At 42.6% G+C, this 23,344-nt stretch overlaps 1 protein-coding gene across 1 annotated transcript in view; it reads left to right on the top strand.

Annotated features, from left to right (window-relative positions):
* Positions 1-2,964: 2,964 nt before the first annotated feature.
* The window catches only part of LOC122776090 (cadherin-7-like), a 115,500-nt gene continuing 95,120 nt past the window's right edge, over positions 2,965-23,344 (top strand). The window contains exon 1 of the mRNA XM_044036499.1: positions 2,965-3,045. The gene's annotated coding sequence lies outside the window, so the exon portion shown is untranslated. The remainder of the gene's footprint in view (positions 3,046-23,344) is intronic.

Here is a 23,344-nt window from a genome sequence, read left to right as displayed (position 1 = left end):
TATGACACTGAAAGCACCTTTCACTCTGGTGGTGGGGGGAATGACGTTACAGCCTTGAAGGCAGCAAACCTGTAACTTTAACAATATCATAGCCGGTAAAAACCTGCTCCGAATCACAGCCTTTCGCTGCAATCTGGCCCCACCATTTGCTGCAACACCTTGGACTTTAATGATGGCCATGAAACCACAAATGGGCAAGTGAAGACTTCCAGTGTAGAATCACAAATGAACACATTAGCGTGTGCTGACAGATGAGTCTTAATTGTTACCTCTGGCAAATGAGACTTCACACAAGAGAACAAAAGCTCTCCTCCCAGCGCCCTCTTTGATGCAATGTGACGATGACCTTGCTGCAGTGCACCCTCTGCAAGATCCTTAAGAGTTTATCTCGACAGACTCCCAAAGACTGTCTCTCAGGTGTCGCACTGATAGACCAATTCATTTAACTCTGTCACGATCCAGGGCTTTAGATGCTGCCGCTTGATGAATCCCTATTGCTCCTCTGCCTGGCGTGCTGTTTGCACTCCTTGAGGCGAGCTACATTACTGTTTCAATAGCTTTTAGACTATTACCACATGAAAAAAAACGTCGCTCTTTCCCCTTGGGCATTGTCCTTTTTTGTCCTGTGGGTGTTCCAACACTAATGATATGTACTGCAACGTAAATGCATAGGGGGACATTTTAAAAGAGATGTATGTTTTTCACCATATTGTACTAAACTTGAATGTACTGGTGCTTGAACAGTATCTTCTCTTGAATTAAGCAGTACGAGTAGAAGAGCAGAACTTTATAATAGAAAGATCCTTGTGTCAAACTCGCGAACTTTACCATTCGCCCTGGAGACCTGCAGCAACAGACTGTGTTTGACGTGTGCGCTCAGAAAAATTGAGTATAGGTTCATTTTCTGTTGTACTGCCATATTTATAAAGACATACTGTAAGTGATGTGCTTTTTACTAAAACGTCCTTCATGTATGCTGATTGCTTTGGTTTGGTCGGATGATTATGAAAAAGCTGAGCTGTACTTCAGAAATGAAGCCTTTGCCGAAGCAGATTTTGGAGCCTTTTAATGTATATTTTACTGTATTGAAATATTAGACGAATCACTGCGCCGATGCACACTCGTGTTATTGCACATCTTTATACTTGCTCTGTGCATAAATTCACCGTTGCTGCCAGCCCAAAAAGTTACACAATAAAACAGTTCCCCGTCAGTCAAGTATCGATACTTCTGCGATGGAACATCAGACAATTAAAGATTAAATTTTGCCACTGAGTTAAGGATGAAGAAAGCACTTAACTTTGCTTAATGGACAGAAAAGAAAACTTTTAACGGAGAAAGGTTATTCAAATCTGAGCCAAAACTTTTAATAGCACATCTAAGTATCTATCTATCTATCTATCTATCTATCTATCTATCTATCTATCTATCTATCTGTTCTATCTATTCTATGTATATCTAAGCCTTAGTATAGGATTGTGAGAAAGTCAACTTTCCTCATTTTGCCACCAGCCTTCCTTGTAATACATCAACAAATCACCACAAGTGCTTGTGTCTGGCTGTGCACACTCATCTCCTAGCAGCTGGAATACCTCATTTCCAGGCAGGGAGTGTGTGAGTGGTGTGAGTGGCCCTGCCTGGTTCGACGGTGGGCATGTGGGTGTTAGATGAGCCATTGATCCATCACAGCAGGCTCTTCCACCAGGCGATTCCTCCACTCGCACGGCCCCTCCCTCCCGCCATTGACTTTCTGCCATGACGTTCCGCTGTCACGGCAGGACCTGACATTTAATGACCCTCTGATGGAGTAATGTCACATTTATCACTTGCCAGCAGATGTGATGGGGCGGAATCTGAAGGGGCAAGCATGGGCCAGAGCAAAAAAAACAACAAAAAAAACAACAGACAATATAAGCCAGGAAGAGAAGAAGCACTTTGACTGACAGTGGAAGTAATTCAGCATTAAGTCCACAAAATGACTGTGCAGAAATGTTTTCTGCCAGCACACCGAACCAGACAAATTTAGCCAGAACAGTCAGGAATTGTCTTTCATGGTGGAAAAGTCAAGCCGGGGATGACGAAAAACTTGACTTAAACTCTTCTTATTTGTTTTGTTTTGCTGTTTGGTCCAACTGACCCAGCACTTATTGACCGTTCTCATATCACCAACACCACAAGTGAATGTGTTGCATGAGAATGAAACCGATTGATATTCAGCATTTAAATAATTTAGAGGATGGTCATATTTGAAGCCCTTCCAAAACCACCGAAAGACGCCAGGAGGGTGGGGAATCGATCAAATGTCTACTCTGACTAAAGGTGCGATCATTACGTCCGGTTAACTTGCCACCTGCAGGACCAACCGAGCCTTACCTCCGAGGGCAACAACCATTTCATAACACGTCGAAACATTTGTCAGTCTTAGATTCTTGTGATTTGATTGATGCAAATGATTTTGTGATGTAATCGTGGCAGCGGGAGCAGCACAACACCTCTTTCTGTCCACTAACAAGCAAACAACAGTTTTGAGATTGATGCAACCAATAAAAACAACCTTGCTTCTATCCAGTAGTACTATAGTAATAGTGTAGTCAGTGAAATGACTGTCGTGATTTGTCTGTTTTGGACGTTTTATGTTTCTGATTGAGAACATAGGATGTTTTCTTTTGTTTTCATGGATTCAGTTTGTCTGTTTTTCTTGTGTCTTGTCAGGCTTTTACTTTGTAGTTCTTCCTGGTGTGTATCTTTACTTCCTGCCTTTGTCCTGCTTTGCCTGCACTGTGATTGTTTGCCACGCCCTGATACATTTCACCTGTGTGTCATTATCTCTGCCTTCCTCTGTATGTAGGTCAGTCTACCTTGTTGGATTCAGTTTGGTACACTCCAACATAGTAGGTGGCAGTAATGCACCTTAAAGCAGGTTGTCCCAACAATAAAAACAGAAGAAGAAGAAGAAGAAGAAGAAGAAGGATTACGTTTGGTTTTGTGATCTGTTCAGTGTCCTAGCCTTTTTTGGGAGGATTTTCCCTGATGCGCTACCTTCAAGTAAGTTTATTTTCATTTGATACTTGATGTTTTTTGAGCTATATTTGCCGATGTTAGGATTAGGACAGCCTAATTCCAGTGAGTGTGAATGGTTGCTTATAGCTCTATATTGTTCTCAAAGAGAAAACCCCTTAAAGAAGTAATATCTAATTTCCAACCCTCTTTAAATCCATAGAAATCAATGGCAGGGTGAGGAAGTAAATATTTGTTACTACCAGTAAATATGACAAAACAACAATTCCCATGATGCCGCGTTGCTTCCTGACATCATTAAACTAGTTCTTTTGTTGTTGATTTGACTGAGCGACCCTTAGCGGCAGAAATTACGTATAGTATGTTCAAAAGTTAAGTGGTATAACGGGCGGAAAGGACGGATTTGCAGATGTTAATAGGGCACAAGCATCGGGTAGCGCAAAGGCCCTAGTTTGTTTTTGCTTTGATTATTATTTTTAATGTGGAAGAGTGCTTATTAAGGGGCTCGATGCCTGCATGAAAACTTGTGAATTCAGCGATGGGTGTCGCAAAATGACTCATCATCTCATCATCTAATGTCCTAAAACTACACCAAAGCTGGCAAAAAAAACCGAAAAAGAAAAAACACATTCTGCATCCAACAGGAAGTCAGTCATTCTGACAATTTTTGGCAATTATACGTATCCAAACTGTAACTCCAGCAGACAAGGAGGAAATTACATCTTCATGGTCCGCCCAATTTCCTGAGTGGCACAACTGTGTTGGCCACGAGTCAGTGTCCACCATGACGTCCCATGAGTCCCGGGGTCAACGCAGCCTGCAGCTTTAATTGAAGACTGTATTTGTTCTGTGCTAGAGTTGAAAGCTTTGCAGTTATAGCAGTGGAATTTTATAGAGGTAAGTTTTAAAGATCAGTCATTTGAATTTTAAATTAGACCTTTTTTTTTTTTTGATTAAGTTTTTATTCATTGCTTTGACTGTTCTGGACTAAGCACGAGAAGTAGGAGCCGGAGCCCCTCGCTTTTTAACTGATGTCTGCGGAAATAGCACAGGAGAGAATAATCAATAATAGATCTTAGAGAGCTTTTTCCAAAGAAGATATCCATGTTCTGTGCTAGATGGTGGAGAAATTACACAGAAATAGTCATGGGATATAAGTCTGCGCTATCCAGCTGAGACAAACTGATGTGTTTCCTGGACCGAGACGCTGAACTGTCCAAATTGTAGTTCTTGTTCCTGGCCTCTGGTATTTTGAGTACCAGAAATGAAAGTCTTATATTTTGAAGTGATTTTTTTTTTGCATGCTATTTGCTGAGTACAAAAACATCCCAAGTGTAGTTTGCCTCAAGCAAACAGTCTGAATTACATTCAAAGGGGGAAAATAAATTCTGCTCTGTAAGTTAAAATAGTGACTCTAAGGTCGAATAATTAAGCCTCCCTCCATATTGATGCTCACAGTTCTGCCTAATTTTGAGTATTAAAAAGCAAAAGAAGAAGGAAAAAAGGAAAACAATGTGAAAGGACACTGAAAGAGATGTGTTAATTTCCAAAAGGCTTGAGGAGGAGTTAATTAAAGCAGCTGCAGGAATGGGAGAAAGTGCTGAGTCCTGGAGACACAAAATATTTATTCATCAGCCCATTAATGTTTAATTCACTTTTTCCTATTTTTAAAACGGAGGAAAAGCTTTGAACATTTGACCTTATATGTAAAAGTGTCGGGTGAGTCTGAGGCGCCCGGGGATTGTCTTAATCATTAAGAACCAGTGGCAAGGAAAAAAAGGACGCGTGCTCAATGCTCCGTGGACTTCCGTTGTATTCAGATCAGATTGTTGTGCTCTATTTTTGTTTTTTGTTTTGCATCACTTGACCACACTGAGATATTCAGGTGTGAAAACGGAGAGTGCGACGATCAATAATTGCGTGACAGAAGGGTCTTGAGCACCGGTCGTGTCTGATTTCCACACTTAGCATTTCTCGTGTGACTCTTTGCCGCACCACGGGAAGTCCTTCAGTCCGCAGAGATGTGTCTGATGAACGGATGAGGGTCTGGCTGAAGAGGAAACAGTTATGTTCTGGATTTGTCTGCAGCCTAATTATGTGGCAACAAACGAGTTGCCAATCATGAGAATATATTGTCTGGTTTTATCTCAGGAACTCATCAAGTCAACCCAATTAAAAGCTGCAATGAGAAAGACACCGGCGACGGGGCTCTCATTCAGTTAATTCATGATTGCCAATTAAAATAGAATAGCGTGCAAAGTTGTAAAGCTGTCAGGAGGGCCAAGCTAAATTACCCTTTTCCACTTTGAATGATGGACGCGTTCATTGCTCTCCTTTATCTTATTTATTTTCTGGGCAGAAAGGAGTGATGGTGTGGGGGGGGTTAGGTGGTGGGGAGTGACAGAAGCAGCAGCAGTTTAAAGAGTGTGTCGCTAATGAAGAAGGTTCTTCCTTTTCGGGGAAAAAAAAAATGTGCCGGTGGAAGATTATTTTCATTTTCTGTGGAAAAAAAAGTTGATTAAATCACCTACAGTTTGCCCCGATCATTGCAGGCAGCCAAATTTGCTCTAACCGTTACTTATCAGAATCAAAAAGGTCAGTAAATATTGATATCCCTTTGCTTTGCATAGGTTTTTTTTAGTTTTGTTTATTACGAAAAAGGACTAAAAAGACATTTTAAATGTGAACGTGAAAGCAACCTTTCCCGCTTGTGTCTTCTGCGCCGTTAGCCACTGTTGCCATGCTATTGATGACCTAATTAAAGTGTGTCAGGCAGAAATATGTCACTTTTTTAATTTTTTTTTATTCAAAGGCTGAAATTGATAGCTCACATTAATTTTCACTTTCTCAAAATGACCTTTAATTCCGCTCGCCAAACGCAGGGCCGTGTATACACCGGCTCGCCCTCCCCCGTTCTCGCTGAAACAATGTGTCAAACTGCTTTGACGACACGTGGCGGACTGAAGACTTTCTCAGATTCCATATTTACACATGAGAAAAGGATCTTCGACACCTCTCCATGGAGTTAAAGGGCTTCCGATAAAGCTCCAGTGTGTAACTTCTGATGCCAGAATACTGCTAGTGTGGCTACCCCCTAAAACTTAACCCTACAGTAGGTAGGGTTAAGGCCACTTACCCACTGCTATTTTTAACAACAGTGCATGTTGTAATGAGAAACAAGAGTTTAATTTCTTTTCCCATTATCATTTATTAAACTAAATTAAATATGTAAACTGTAAAATGTCTGTCTGGACTTTTAGACTTGTAATCTCCACACTTCCCCTTGCAATTTTTCTTTTTTTAATCCCCCCCACTGGATTCCGCCTGTGTGAAGGAAACGCGACCCCCTGATCCAGAGGTGTCACCGTGCCGAGGTTTTCCCTCGAAACGGACAAAGGGGTGAAAAGTGATAGTTTCCATTCGGGCTCCAGTAGCCAGGAGTTTGTTCTCGTCCTCAGAAGACGTGCTCCACAGGTCAAGCTCTTTGCAACAGATTAAAAGAGAGTGTCACTTATGTCACCCGGCCGGGGAATCAATGGCACGGACTCGGAAATGAAAGCTGTGACGGACGCGGACGACCACATCAGCTCCTGTCACCATGTGTCCACGATGCTTTCTCTTCATCCTGGCAGCTGCCGGGACCTGAGGGGGGTCCTGTCAGCTGAAGCCAGAGTGGCCTCTGCACACGCCTGAACCATGGATGGACCTTTTTTTTTTTGTAAGCTTACAGGGCTGCAGACACTCTCTCCATCAGCTCAATCAAGTCATTCCACTCTAGACGGAGCTTTTCACTCTTGTCCTCACATGAGAAATCAAAGTGTTTAGAGCAGGAAGTGGAGGAAAATTAAATTAGAGAGAGAAACGATGAACTGACAGAGAGCCACTCTGTGACATGAATGACTTTTTTCCTCATCACACTGATAATCAACAGAGCTTGTTGCTTATCTTTATTTCATATACTGATTGCACACATTTTGGATTGGAATGGATTTAATCACCAGTCGTCATCCATCTTTTATTATATTACTTTCTTTGTCTCAATGAAAGCAAAGTGATAAATATAGCTTTTGAATTTGCAGCCACGCGGTTATTGAGGTTTGCGGTCAGCAAACTTTAACTCCTGTCAGTTATTGCCTTGGATATTAGAGCGGAGTTACTACTTGAGATTCAAGGAAATGTTTTGAAACATTACAAATATCCTAATATAATAATATTTGGTGCTCAAGATAGTTGAAAACAACGCGTCTGATAGATTTGTAATGTTTCCAGATTTGGCATCAAAGGCTTGAAGAACTGTTCTTCAAAGATACAGTGTGTACGTGTTAGTGCCATCTAATGGTTAGACTGCATATTGTAACAAATTGGACGTTGGTTCTCCTTAAAAATGCAAAATGTATGCTGTTTTTTTAAAAAGCAAGTCCTTAAGTACATATAAAAGGCTTATTCTAAAGCTATAGAATGGAAACTATTCGTATCCTACACGTATACAAACACACTTATGGGTTGTACGTTGAATTGAACTGCCGAAGAACCCTCTCAAATGTTCCACAAATCCTTTTGGATCTGTTTTTTAAATCACCTGCTAATCTGAAGTGTTATTGCTGAATACACTAATTAAAAATACTTTTTGAAAAATGAGTAGCACTTAAACCCAGACTAATTATACCAGTAGGTATCCGTAGTAGGGATGACACGATGTTTTTTGGTGTCTGGTACTGACACCGATATCACAAACTCCAGTATTTGCCGATACCGATATCAGTCCGATACAGTCATTTTAGATGTTTTAAACTAAGAAGCTGTTAACAACACATTTCAAGCAATACAAATATTCTTCTAAAGAAGAAATAAACAGCTCGGCTAAAATGCTGTTGCTGAATTTTCTTGACATTTTTGCAGTCTGGGACATAAAAGGTTAATTGGATTGTTTCGGATATCGATTTGTTTCGATCCGATATCCGGTGCAGTGATTTTGACCAGCACCGATACTGATGCTGAGTAACATATCGGCTCGTTCCTAGTCAGTATTGTCTTGGTTACTCTGCCTTTATTCCAGGTTTTAAAGTGTACAAGCGTGATAAGTTTGTTCACACTGTCATTTGGCTCTTTCCAATTATCCCAAACATCAAAACCTACTAGAATTACTTTACACTGAGTAAGCGCAGTGTTTAATTGCTACACTTTTACTTTTGTATATTTGATTTTGAAAAGGATAGAACAAGTAAATAAATCTCTCTTACTACAGTGCCTGTGCACGCCGCTGTAATCGATTCAGCTTCCCTCTCAAAATTAGGATTATAATTTGTTGCTTTGCCGCAAGGGAACATCAATATAACACAAAAGACAAACAGTTTCAAACGACACACATTTATGCCAACATGAGGTAAAAATCAGAGTGAAGGGCGGTTTTAATAAAGCGGCGTCCTCCGCTGCTACGGCACCAAAATCTCTGTGCTTATTTCTCACTTTTGATCTGCTCTCCCGTGGCGAAGTCTTCCCTTTTAAAACTTCTTAAAACAATACCTTACTTCATATTCACTTTCCGTCGTCGGGAGATGATCGGTAAGGGCGTTTTGTTCTGTTTGCCCTCCACCCGTTGTCTGAGCAATTGTTCGCAGCTCATGCGATCCCATTCATGTAAAGACATGGAGACAGAAAACTTAATTGGGGGGGAGGAGAGGAAATTCCTGGAGTTAATGAGAAGCAGTTGAAATAGACCCGATAAGAAGAAGAAGAAGAAGAAGAAGATCTGCTCTGTTTTTCGCTGATTTTCTTTGGCACAGTGTACTCCGTCAACCCAGCTCCGACAGTGTCACATGTGTATTCACATCTGACATTTGTTGGTTGATTGGGTCGATTAGATCATCTCTGTTCATTTCTTTTTCTTGAGATGGGGAGCTCGCTGCTTACACCGGGCACAATGGGAGCGCCAGAATCGGCTTGACAGGACTGAACTTGATTTTCAGGATCAGGGCACTTCACCTGATGCAAACACCACCTGGGCTTTTTTTTTTCTTTCTTTCTGTTTTTGGCTGTGGTCCTGTTTGTCTACACCTGTGTCTTGCAAGAAAAATAGAAAAATGAGCTGCTTGTCTCCTTGTTGCTCGGTGGCCAGGAAACACGGGGGCTTGTAGGAGCAAACACAATGCAGATGCTTGTGTTGTGGGAAAACGGGATGTGGAAAGTAGAAGAGCAGGCAGATGAAGGGGATGGAGGATAACAAGCTCTTTGCCAACCAGGCAACCATGAGTACTATTGCTCTGCTGAAGTGAATGCAACAGGCCCGGGTTTTTCAGCCTGACTAGTGGAGCATGTGAACACACATCTCCCCCGCCATGGGAGAGGAAGCTGTCATGACAAAGCCTATGCTTTTGCTTCTGCCTTTTTCTTTTAGTGTCTTTTTGCTGTCCCTCCTCATCTATGTCTCTGTCTCATCCTGTCCTCATTTCTGTCTTGTTTGTGGCTCCTCTCGGCTGGCTCTTTGGTTATTTCTCTCCTGGTGTACATAACACAAGCTGACATTATTTTTCTTGCTTTTTTAAAAAAAAAACAGAACGGTATCTCAGTGATATGTAGTCAGGTCTGTCAAAGCTCTGAAATTTTCCCTAATTGAAAACCCCAGCTCTAGAAACAATGAATAAACAGGCAAAAAAAATGTGATGTGATGCCATGGACACAATTCTTAAATGATTTTCTCAATGTGAAGAAAAAAGTATTGGTATTGGACATTATGCATATCTCCTCTGTAGATGGTAGTCTGCTCTTTATCTTACACTTCATTGAATAGCTTCACTTCACACAAAAACTGCTCCAAACCTTCATTATAATCTGCTGTGTGTTCTTCTATGGTCAGAACAACTCAAGCTTAATCCATGTGTTAGATATTAGATTCAGTGCTCTTAAAGATCCAGTGTGGAAGAATTAGTGACTCCTAATAGTGAGTCTGCTGGGAGGACTGCTCTGCTCACATGTCCCTGTCCAAAGTGCACGAGGGAACTACGGTGGCCTTTACACACCAGAAAGGATTCGTTTGTGTATTGATCTCCTTCTCTGGCTGGTTAACATCGTGGCACAAGATGCCGATCTCTGTAAATCAAGGACCTTGCCTATCTTGCACCAAAAAAGGCTACGATAACTACACAATTTTCTATGTCAAAGCGATTATACATTTACACACAGTTACGTCCTCCTAAAATGCATAGTTTTTCCTCATTTCCTCGTCTCCAGAGTTTACAGGGAAAGATCAGACAATGAGACAGTATCCAGTCAGTGGCCGCTCTGTCTACCGAAATAATGGCTGATGCCCAGATTGGCTTTAGACGATTGAAATGCAATATAACCACTTGTCAGATCCAGTTTGGCCACACCTGCCACTTTATTTTGGTGTCTTGTGTACCTAATAAAGTGGCAGGTGAGTGTTAATTAGTCAGATTAAGGGTTTGTAAGCGTGCCGTGACTATAGATACATAGACGCGTACGTTCTTGATGTTGAGTTTCACGAGAGCTGAGCTTGTGTGCGGTGATCTTAACAATTTTTTATTTATTTTTATTTGAAAAAAGCACCACATACAGCCACGCCAGCGGTGTGTCGAGTGATTGCTCTCCGCGAGGCTTTTCATTGCAGATTCACTTTTAAGATGCTTCAGATATATCATATCACTTTATTCTGGGTCAGCGCGAAATGAGAACATCGGGTTCAGTTTCACCTCTGCAGTTCACACTGCAGTAGGATGGTGGCCGTGTTGACAAGACGGATCCCTTCTGACTGCCTTATTTCCCTTTTGTTGAGATTCTTGTAGGTGCAGGTCTGAGTGTGAATTGAGAGCACAGCCCAGGCTGTCATGGCTCTCTAGCTCTGTGACTCACAGACCGCTGAATGCCAGCAAGTCGGTGTGTCATTAGGATTCGGATCAGGATGCTGTCTCGGTCGACACAAACTGAGGTGAATGAACATGACTGTCTGCAGCGAGACGTTTCTCTTTCAGAACCTGCTGTGACGTGTCTGCAGGGAAATTGCCGAGAATGACCTCTGTGCTTCGTCTGTTATCGACACCTCTTCTCAATCTCAAGTATTTACCCAGTTTTTTGTTTTTTTTTGTCCTTTTTAAGCATTCACTGTCTAGGGATATAAGTGTTCCTGAAGTCGCGAGAAGTGACATTGGTGACGCTACATTAAAAGATGCCACCAGTTCATGAGAAACTTTCAGGAACATTGATTATTCACACAGACGCGGAGGATTGTCCTTGAAGAATGATGGTCCCTGCAGTGCTGGCAGCTAGTGTCACCAGCCACCAAGTCATAATTTTGCTTGTGTGCAAAATTGCATCTGCAAGCATGTCAACATCTACAACACACTGTTTATCAATGAGGATTAAGAATGTTTATATATGGAGAGTGCATGCAGCAGCAACGCCATCCAAAAAAAATACTGAAAAAATGGAGAGTACGGTTGATAAAAACCCGTTACAGTAAATGACTTCAAGACTAACCCACTTGAAGACAAGTTCTAAACTGCAACTCAGCAAGATTTTCATTCCTCCCCCGTAATCTATTTAACCCTCGGGGGAGCAGGAGAGAGGTATGGGCTAAATTAGTGTAATCTGAACGAGGGTCTCTTGAATATGGTGGTTTCAGCGAGTGAGAGATCGTATCCTCCTTGAGCTCCTGCGGCCTGACAGACAAAGAGGATATGACCATCTGAATCGATACAGCCAATCCACCATGATTAGGTCATCCATTAGTTCACTTGATCTCTCGACCCTCTTACATTGCATCTGATGAAAATGTAATCACTCAATACTTGCCGGATGATTAGTCCAAATCCATGTTCTCAAAGAGGAAGGGAGGGAATGTTTTGATGCGGCTTATGCAAATCAGGTTAGCTTTTGTATTTCGGTCATGGCGGCGCAGTCGGTGCGAGGGCTGAATCGGGCGGCGTCAACTCCGCGGCCTTGTCCCTTGAACATCAAGGCCCCGCTGCTGCCTCTGATCCCCAGCTCTCTGCAGCCCTGTGAACTCCATGTAGCAACATGCATGTTTACACGCTGTGTGTGTGTGAGTGTGTGCTTTGCATTTTTGTTTTACCTCTTTAGGACATTTTCTGGCATAAACACTGACCTTCTCAGGACCAGTAGTCCTCATGGAGACCAAAACTTGATTCTAATGAGACAGGACCTCATCTCTGAAGCTGTGGTTAAACTTTTCCACTCGGCACGACATGGTTATTTTGCGTTTCCACTCGCGAGTGTAGTACCTGGTACTTTTTTTTTTTTTTAGTACCTGCTCTGGCGAGGTTCCAAGTGAGCTGAGCGATAGTATGTGTGACATCGCCAAACTGCCAGCCTCCGATTGGTCAGTGATTGGAGTGCCGTGACGGGAAGAGGCAGATCATTTAAGAAAGACTTAACAATCGTGAAAACGTGGGTCAATCTCCAACGGTTACCAAGGAAATGTGTAAGATCGTTGTATTTCAGTCCAGTGACCGCGTCAGACGGAGTCTGTGCTCCGGTCATGCGGGAAGCACTGAAGACATCTTATTAATGAACTGACTCTAATGATTCAGTTACACTGAAAACAACTGCTTTACAAGTCACTAGTTTGTGTGTGTGTCGCATGTAGAGGTGAGGCAAGGCGAGCTTAGACCATGTAGTGAGAACACGGCATAAAATTTGGTTGAAATTAGGACTAGGCATGAACTGGTTATAGTCAATGTAAGAATTTAGGCAGTCTAAAATGAATGGAAGTCAATGCAGTGTCCTAAGAAGAATGGCTTCATGTGTGTATCCATGGCACACAAATGCTTCTCCTGATTTGTAACTGGGGGAGGGGGGGGAAAAAAAAAAAAGTCAATCAACAAAGAAAATTAAAATAAAACATAAAAGCAATTAAGGAGGCATTTAAACTTGTGTGCAAATGTCTCGGCGCAATTAAGGAGCGGAGAAGCAGTCAGAGATGAATTAGAACAACCACGGAATGGAATCCGGTTTGAGGATAAATCAAGATCCCTCTGTCAAGATCACGGTGTGAAAAAGGTCACTCGCTCTGAATCATTGCTCCGCCAGCAGCCGAAGCAGCTGAAGCAGCCGGCAAGACGACAACTCAAGGCGCGGCAAAACCTGTTTTCATAAACCTAAAAAAATCAAAATTAATTGAAATGCAAAGTAACTCTTCGTATTTCACTCCGACTTTCTTTATATCTGCATGTGGGGCTATATCATCATCGCTCCCCCTCCTCTTGTGTACTGTGACCGACTCAGTCCGAGTCGTGATGTTCCCAGAACCCCTGATTTATGTTATGACGTCTCTTTAGCTGTGAGCACACCAGTGTGTTTTCTTAAACGTCCACTGGGGAAATCAATACCTTGTTTTGAGCTGAAATTGGCCAGTCAATATTACAATCATCTGTTTCCAATTACAGTGAGAGGCAGCAGCTGGAATGATAATGTCATCTGTCAGTTAGCGGGTTAGGGAATGACCAGCAATTAACTCAGCTGGTCAATGGATCCACTTATGTTAGTGTCTGTGTACGTCGGATCTGGGTCTCATAGAACAGGTGGAGCAGGTCTTCACTTTGAGACTTTGTGAGAAATGTCTTTGCAACAACCAAACCATTTGTATTGGGTGTAATATTTTGTAAAATATGTAAAATTGTGGCTTTTAGTATTTAACAGGCTGTTTGTGATCCCAGTTCAAAGCACTGGAGAGCATTGGTGGCCAGACACAAAAGATGGAGCTATACTTGACCTTTACCTACATGGCATTCATGTGCATACATTTAACAGACCCGCAATTGTTTGTTTTAGAGCAGAAATAGACATCAGCGGAGAGGGTGAGGTCGGAAACATTGTCCATTGTTTTGTCACAGACTTTGAGGTTCTGTATAATGATGTTCCCGAAATAAATAACCTAACATAATACATTATGTCTCCACTGATAGACCTAATGCTGTTCCTGCTGTTGCCACTCATGCGTGGCGGCGCTGCACTGGAATCATTTTTGTTCACAGTTCCGTTCCCCCTTGGAACGAGTTGGACAGCGTTGTTTGTTGTGTGTAGGCCGCGCTGACCGACACACAGGTGCCCGGTTGTTTTTGTCCTGGTTGTAAGACAGTAGGGAAATGAAAGGAGAGTGACGTGATGTGTGAGAGACAGATTTAGTTGTGGTGCCGCCTGAAAATGGGGCTCGAGGTAGGTGGTAGCGAGGCCTTTTAGGTCTGTAGCTGTAGCTTGCTCTGTTCAAGTAGCTCTTCAGGCAACCTGAGTGTTGCAGTGCTACAAGGTGCGTTACAAGCACAAGAATCGCATCAAATCATAACCAGAGTTTGCATGCATTTATGGAATTTTAAATATAAAGTATCACTGAAGCCGGTAAGCTCATTTCAATTTAAAGCTGCGGTGTGTAACGTTGTGTGTATGCAGCAGCAGCGCAGGGGCGGGTGGAGACAAGAAGCGCTTTTCTCGACACTTCTGAAAGTTTCTTTGTGTTTTCAGTCATACTCCAAGCGGTTTCCTTACATTGCACCAGGGGTGTCAAACATATGGCCCGGGGGCCAGAACCGGCCCGCCAGAGGGTCCAATCCGGTCCACAGGATGAATTTGTTAAAATTTCACACTAATTTAAACGTAATGTCAAATGCTCCAGATACCCGTGACTAAATGTTTGTTTTGTGCCTTTATAGATCCAGTGTGCTGTGTAAATAGTAAATTTAAGCATGGTATTGTTGAAATTGCACTTATATTTCTCAAGAAATTTCATGTTTTGTAAAATTATCCTTCATTAAATGTAAAACAAAGGAGAAAAAACAAAGGGGTTCTTGTTGTTCATAGGTTATTATGCTATTATTTTACTATTTTTACTGGTCTGGCCCCCTTGAGATCAAATTGTGCTGTATGTGGCCCCTGAACAAAAATGAGTTTGACACCCCTGCATTACACGATAGTCTGAATGTAACGGTCATCCAAGTTACAGACTACGGCTGCATTTCTTACATAATGCACCGTTAAATGTCCACAACCTGTGACACGATCCCTGTCTTTCTTGTTAGCGTATGAACGTAAAAACCCACCATCGAGTGGCGTGTGTCACAGGAGAGCAGTGAACACTGCTTATATAAAGCCAGTGAGCGGACGTTGGAGTATTCTGATGTGGAGGTGTGGGGTTAAAGGGTGGAGGAGGCATAATGGTGGCGTTTCGCGGTTAAATGCCGAGGCCGGCTGTGTGTTCCAGGAGGAGGAGTGGGAGAAATGCGGGGGCCACATCACCTCGGGCTTCCTCTGACCGCGTCTGATTGATGGGAAAGAGCTGACGAGCCGAGCTCCCAATGTCACTCTCCAATTAAATAACTCTCACTGCTGAACTGCTGCACACCCTCTACCAACCCCCCCACCCTTCGTCCTCACCCTCCTCCTCCAGCGATAAACCTCCCCTTTCTCCTCCCTTTCACCTCTCACTCTATTATCACACACCGCCCCCTCTGCACTCTGTCTCCGTGCATCCTTTAAACTTGACTTCTTACTTAGTCCACCTTTACATGCCCTCCTTCCATTTATCCCGGCATTAGCCAGCCTTAACATCCCTGTCTTTAGCTCGTTGTCCTTCCTTTTTAATCCACTAGGACTCACTGTATTTTTTTTTTTTGTCTCTAATTTCAGCTTTACAGCTCTTCCAGTCATGACAGACAGAGGCTGCTCTTTCTGTTAGTTTGGTTCAGTGCTCGCCTCGTATAAGTGACAGAGCAGGGAAGACAAAAAAAAGAGCAGCAGCATTATACTGTAATGTATTCTGTCTCAAAAAGAAAAAATTACAAAGACTGCATGAAGCATTTTGTGTTTAAAGTGAAATGCAACATGAAAACAGGTGTGAATGTATTAGAAAATAATACGCAGAAACAAACAAGTTCATACCACTTACCACGACAAGACTGGAGGAGAATAGTCTTTGGAAAAATGCATGTGTTCTTAACCAGTGACAGTGGTGCACACTGTGTGTTTACTGTCACTAATTAGGAGTGTAACTAATACTGTTTGGTTTCAGTGGTGTGTGTGAGCATAGAAGGTGCAGCCTCGTGCCTCCTCTGTCACCGCAGGAGCTCTGTTTGCTGCTAATTGGCTGAAAAACAAAACTCTGGAATAGGAATGGAGTCCGGAAGTGCAAAAAAAAACCAAAAAAAAAAACACACAAAGTCTAGAAAGTGTGACGGATGCAGGGGAAATAAAATAAAAGAGCAAAATGTCAGGCAAGTTTTCAATCTCTGCATCTCTCTTTGAAATGCACACAGAATAATCCACAGGACCTCTGGCAAAGTTCAGGTGTTTTTCTTTCTTTTTTTTTTTATCTGCCTCTATAATCTGTTTGCAAAAATATCCAAAGAGAAACTGTGCAAGAGTAGGCAAGGTCAAAAAGTGATTATCCTTCCACGGTGCACTTTATTATTACAACATAATTACCCTTTTCTACAAACATGGTCAACAAAATGAATTCAACTGAATTATATAAGATAAAATGATTGAAATTAGGATTCTATGTGTCAAACGAAACTGAATGGAAATGTGAGGAACTTTTTTGTGTGTGCAAAAAAAATATTAAATGCAATTCTTTGTTTATACAGTATTTTAACATTTCCCTAATATGTTTTAGGATTTAATTAATTCTCAAGGTGAACTGGGGAGAGGAGGAGGAGGAGGAGGAGGAGAGGGACGTGGGGGTGAAAATGCTAAATCTTCCTCATTGGTTGAAGGTGTGAAGAATTTTGTATTGATTTTTTTTCGTTTCACAGCACACGAGCCATCTTCTGCCAAAAAACTTGGCATGTTTTGAAAATCCGCTTTTTCATTACTTGTGCCAAAACCGCGGCGTGTGTGTATGTGTGTGTGTGTGTGTGTTTGTGGCTCCGTCCTCGCCAACTTTATTCCTGGTCAAACTCTTCTCGATATAGACTCCCTGTCTCCTCTCCAGTCTGCGAGGGTTTGGCTCAGATGAGACTGTAGTCTTTCTCCTGGTCTCGTCCGGTGCTCAGGCTCCTGCTGCTGCTTCTGCTTCTGCTGCTGCGCGCCCACCCATCCATCCATGCACCCCTCCTCCTGCTCCCTATGTAAGAGAGAGATAGATACATGCCCAAAACCCCGCAGCTGGGCTTCACTGCACAGAGGCAGCACTGCGCAGGATGTGAGGAGAGAGAGGGAAAGAGAGAGAGAGACACACACACAGACAGAGAGGGAAGGAGGGGGAGAGAGTCTGAGTTGCCATATCCCTGCCAAGGGTGAGCATTTACGCACGAGCCAGTCTCCGATCTCCAGCAGCTCCGCTCTTCCATCAGGACTAATTTCCTTTTCCTTCATGACAACTTCTGAACTCGGTTTTTTTTCCCACACATATTTTGTATCCATTTGGTGCGCGGAGAAGGAGGGAAAAACGCGCAACTTTTACCACCCATCTGCGCGCACAAGCGAACTTGTTCCATCCTCTTTCGGTGAGTAATCCCGGCAGATTCCACGTCTTCACTGGCATGCACATCATTTCCCTCCCACTTTCATCACTTCATTCGTGGCGTTTCAATGCTTTGTAGACGCGTCGCCTATTCTGCAATTAGTATTCCGTGGGGACAGATTTCCTGCAGCGGTCGCATCACACTGTGATGTTTCCTGTCGGTGTTTGTCGTGGCACGTTCCCCGAGTCTCACTCCATCATGTGCTCCGTCATTTACCTCCGTCCTTATCACTGAAGTTGATGCTGAATCCACCTGTGTTTAATGATACGCGCTTTATATTTATGCATGTATCATATATAATATCTCCCACTGATCCGGGAACAGGTGAAAACCCCACCGAACTTTTTTTGTCCCCCCCCCTCCCCCTGCGTCGCGCAGGTGTTGTTGGCAGCTGATGCGCAATGATTGATTCTTAACAGGAGAGATAGAACAGTCGGGTCACATCAGTGCGCAGAGCCAGCAGCTCCCACAGGGATGCCGTCTGATTTACACCGTAAAGTCTCCATGCCAAACACGCACACACTATGAGAGCACAACTGAGCTGCAAAATCGCATTATCATCATCATTCTTCTCTGTGGACAAGTAAAAAAAAGCCCAAAAACCTGCAACATGGACTTATTTTCAGTCAAATCAGGAAATAAGAATGACCTAAAGTTAAATATTCTATGTTGAGACACCTCCACATGTGTCATGGAAGTAATAGCTGCAGAGTGTGTGCAGAGGCATCACTGTCGAAACTGTCAAAACATGACATTATCGGTCAATTCACAATTAACTGTCAAAAAAATGCACATTTTCTGCAAGTTTTGGTGTCATGCATACATTTCTGCATGATAGAGCTGCAAAATACCTGCAGCTCTATACTGACCAGTGAGTGGGATATACTACAGTGTGTCTCACTATACTCTGCAGGATAATCAGGATTGACTTTTTTTTTTTTACTAGACTTTAAAAAAAAAAAGAAAAAAGATTCTACTAGAAGATAATGAAAAGACATGATTTTGCTTTGAAATTAAATGACAAATTGTTTTAAATTTGAAATGGAGCCACTGACTGACAGTGCTTCAGTCTGTAATTACACATCATTAAGGAAAGGGCACATTCCTGGGTTTTTTCTTTGAAACTACAAGGCAGAATAAACCTCTGCTGTCCATAGCTGCAAATCTTTCACTGCACAGCGAGACGCTCGCGCGGTGTCAATCAGCTTCAGATTTAATGGTGAGGGATGCGAGATGAATTCCAATGAAATATGAGGTGAGGCGGGGATTATATCGCAGAGGACCACTCTTCAACCATAGGGTTCAAGCTCCTGCGTCAGCAAGAAGGTATTGTCTGAGTGTCCTTGAGCAAAGACCAGTGTGCTGTTGTTTTTGTTGTTGTTGCCCTCAACAGCTGTCGACCCTGTGCTCTATTCGACCTAGAAAAAGACAGACAAAGAGTGACAGATCCCTGAGAATAAAAAAGCATCAGTGTCGCTCATTTCCATGATCATTTAAATAACATAAAACTGCTTCAAATGTGGCTCCAAAAAGAGTTGATGCACATGCTGTTTTTCTCCTGCAAATGATTCCAAATGGAGATGATGTGATGTATGGTTCAGTGACTTTATTAAACTGCTGCTATAAAGTGTTTGAAGGCATAATTGACTTTGGCTCACAGTGGATTGAGTTGTGTATTCTGGCCCTTGAGTGCCTGGTCGCTGAGCGTTCACAATGATCGAGGAGAATATGGATCAGAGGAAGCATGTGATTGGTTACTGAGAGCTGGAGCACTGGTAATCCTGTTGTGAGACTGGCAAATGGGATTAGGACAGTGTAAGAGAAACAGAGCCGGGAGGACGACTGGGAGGCTTTTTATTCACGGCTTTATCTCGAATTTTCTTAAATTGGCGTCATCACTTTGACACATAGCCAACTGTGAGCCTGCTTTCCCCACAGGAACCCTCCATTACGGACTTCAACCATTTTGAAAGGCTGATATTGTTCGACTGAATCAGCCAAATGCTGATTTTTGTGCTGATAAAAGAATATTTTTGCATGATAGGGGAAAAGCTTAAGTGTTGTTTTTGTTCCCTCTGCTGGGAGGAAAATCCACTGGAGCCCCAAAACATGGCCAGTGCTTTAAAGCATTTCGACCCAGCTATAGAACAGAATAGAAAAAAAAAAAAGAGGACTAAAAGATTTTTGAAAACCTGCGAGAGAGAGAAAAAGAAACACCTTCCCTGTGTTTCCTCACAGTTTTGTCAGTACACGAGGTTGCCTCCCTTTATGTTTTTCTCTGACTTAACACTTCCTCGGCACACTTGGAGACATCACGTTTGCTTTGAACTTGTGTACAGTACGAAAACATGACTCCCACCAAGTGAGATCATTCATCAAAGTAAACATGGAGCCTTCAACGTGAAGTTTTTTTTTCTTTTTTTTTTTTTCTCTTCCCCAAGTCTTTTGTTGTCACTTCAGGAGTTGAGAGTCTTCATATCAGCACGGCATTACGCGCACACTCTGATCACTGTCAATCACCTGACACCTCCAGGAGGAAGAAATGTAGCCTGGTGAAACACTCCTGTCACAGCCATGCCTTTGTTTCCCGGCTGAGCAGCTAATTTCAAGCTGGATTTGACACTGACGTTTGTTTTAATTTTGTTTTTTCCCAAAACAATAAAGCTCTAAAACGCATTGAGAAAATGGACGCGTCTGTGGCGGCGAGCACCGGCGAACAGTTTGAGCAGATCAACTCGACAGTAAATCAGCATAAACTCATTTAATAAAAAGCCACTGAGCACACGGCTGCACCCACAACCACATTAGCGTTATCTCCGCTGTCTCCTCCGTGTGACTCCCATCTCTCCTCATGTTCGAGGCTTCAGTGAAATGAAGAGCATTAGCCCAGCCGCTTGTTTCTGACTGACCCTGCCGGCGTCCTCTGATGGGATCTTCTCCGCTTCCACGATGCCATCGCTGCAACCTGCCTTCCCATCTTCGTGTTGCCCTGCAGCCACATCTGCTCCACTTCTCCACCTCTGAATTGTCATCTCGAGGCGGTGACTTTAATGTGTTTGTGCATGCATGGTCACACTGGGGTCTTCATCAGAGATTAATCCGCAGGTTGTTTTTCTATTCATCGTTTTGGCTAAAAACAAAAAAAGAGAGCAGAAAGTTCAAAAAATAGAGGTCATCTCACTGATTGATTTTTTAAGCTGATAAGAATTCCATCAATGTCACAAAACTTATAAATATTCATTAGCAATATTAAAGAGAAACAAAAAAGGAACATTGTATCAATGTTGCCGTGCATAATAGGGATTGATTTAAGAGAAAAAGTGCGTTTCCATACTTCTCTGACAACCTAACACTTTGGGAATTATTTGAGCGTCCATTTCCACTAGATAGCAGCAGCGACTGTATGTTTTCGTAAAGAGCCGTTGAGGAAATTCATTTTATGAGGGTCACTGAATGCATCTCTAAGCTCAAAATGCTGCTGACTCTGCATTAGCTCTCATGCACTGAATCATGGAAAAGAAGGTGGTTTGGGCATCTGGTTCGGACGCCTCCCTGGGAGGTTTTTTGGGCATGTCCCTCAGGGAGGAGACCTTGGGGGCAACCCTTGACACACTGGAGGGATTATATCTCTCGGCTGGCCTGGGAACGCCTTGGGATCCCCCCTGGAGGAGCTTGCGGAAGTGGCTAGGGAAAGAGCAGTTTGGGCTTCCTTAGGCTGCTGCCCTCCTAAAGTTATTTTTGCCATTAAACTTTAGGAGAACGTTAATTAAACATACGGCAAATGTGGCCCTTAAATGAGCAAATCCAGCCATTTTGCCTGTTATTTGTCCTGGGCGTGCTACTATCCAATAGCAACCACGGCTGTTTGGGACTTACAGTATTAGAAACAGGTTCTGCTGATGCTGATTACCCAAGAAAATGTTTGAGAAAGAAAAGCAAGAAATCACCTCATTAGATTAGATGAATAGAAGCGGCTTTTGATTGAATGAACTACTTCACTAATTGAAAGCAATTTTGTAAAAGATATAGAGGCAGATCAGAGAGTGTTTTCACAGCTTCATAAAATTTTACTTTGGAAGATTCTGTGTACTTATTACTCCTCGACAGCACTTTTTTTAAACCGTGCTTTCAAGAAGGATGCGGATATTGCAGCTGGGTTTTTTTTTTGTTTTTTTTTTTAAATAAATTCTCACATGATCAAAATGTCTTCCGAGGTGACTGTCATCACCTTGCTGTTATTTATTTACGTGTTGCTCATTAGCACGCGGGGAAACGGTTCAGCCACAGCAAATCACAGGATGTTGTGCGGCTTTTTTTAGGAAATGTGTGTTTTTGCACGAGAGCGGGGTGAGCGTGTGTGTGTTGTGGGAAGAAGCAGGTCACTGTGTGCCAAAGCGATTACCTTCTACCTCTAGCATCCTGCTAATACACTGCGTGAAGGAGGGAAAAGAGTCAAGTAAAACTCAGTGAGGGAATTAACATTTGTACAATCAAGTTCTTAAGTTTATGCAATACCAAATAAGAATCAGAACAAAATAACCAGTTTTAATAACTAGAGGCTGCTACTGTTGGTCATCTTTTCTCAGCTTCATTCCGGTTATTGAAGAGTTTGTGTCTGACTTTGAGACCCAAATAATTATGTTATCCTTTTATGTAAACGTGTCCGTTGCAGGGCTGTCACTTTTTCCAAATATATGTTTTAAACAACATCATGTGACATGTTATTTGGATACACATACACAAACACCCATGGTTGGCCGCGTCGCTTTTTATGAACCCTGGTTCTCAGAACAACATAACATCACTTACTCGCAGCGCCCTCTGCTGGAACACACAGTAATGACTTTAGACAGTCTAATGCACACCTGGGCAGTTTTTAAAGTTTGGGTTTGAACTTTCTCCCCCAAGTTTGAACAGAGTTTAGATACAAAGTGACACTATTGTAGGAAACAGAAAAAAAACCCTGTCAGCTTTTCAGATGCTTTGCTCTCGTGATTGTCCACTGGTTTGATTTATGTCCTCCCCTGAACTGCTAGAGTTTATTGTGAACCCAAACCTCATTTTTAAATTCAAATGGAAATCTGAGTTTTGGATAAAAAGTGATTAATATTACAGGGGGTAACAATTATTATTGGTATTGATACTGTTTTGACCTTCGCATTCCACAAATTAGGCAGAACTCATCACGTCCTGTTTTTATGTCTGACTTAAAAACACATCTGTCCTCTTTGGCGTTCGTTGTGCTGTGTGTCTCCAACGTTTTTGCCTCTGTGTGTGTGTTGAGCTCCGTATGTGTCTTATGTTTGTTTTTAAATGTTTGCTTCATGACTGCGGTATTAATGTGGTTTATAAATAAGCTGGCTTGGATTGGATTGGATCGATTCAAAAGTGGAAGTTTTGAGCGTCGTTTATCTGCTCAAGACTGGCAGGAAGTGTTGTGACATGACATGTCACGAACTGATGCCTTTTCCCTGCGTGGATTCATGTTCTGGCAGCTTGGGGAGGGAGGGAGGGTGGAGGGTGTGATTGTGGGGTGATCTGTGACAGCATGACGACAGTGGAGAGAGAGACAGATCCACCCCCGCCCACCTCCACCCCCGGCAAGTGTTTTCGGGCTGGCAAACAAACTGCTTGGAGTAGAGGTCAGGAGCGCTCGGGCCATCGTGCTGCTGACAGCTCAGATTTATTTTTAATCTCGATGATGAGAAGTCACCACACAGATCATGTGGCTTGTTAGTGTTGTGTGGCGAGCCCCCGGCCGCCATTACACCGTGATCTTATATGAACAAAAAAAAAAATAGAAAAAGTGACAAACTAATGACCTTGGTGAGGTAAAGCCC

This window comes from Solea senegalensis, linkage group LG1 (genome assembly GCF_019176455.1).
Source record: "Solea senegalensis isolate Sse05_10M linkage group LG1, IFAPA_SoseM_1, whole genome shotgun sequence".
Classification (NCBI taxonomy): domain Eukaryota; kingdom Metazoa; phylum Chordata; class Actinopteri; order Pleuronectiformes; family Soleidae; genus Solea; species Solea senegalensis.
This window is presented reverse-complemented; position numbering and strand designations above follow the sequence as displayed.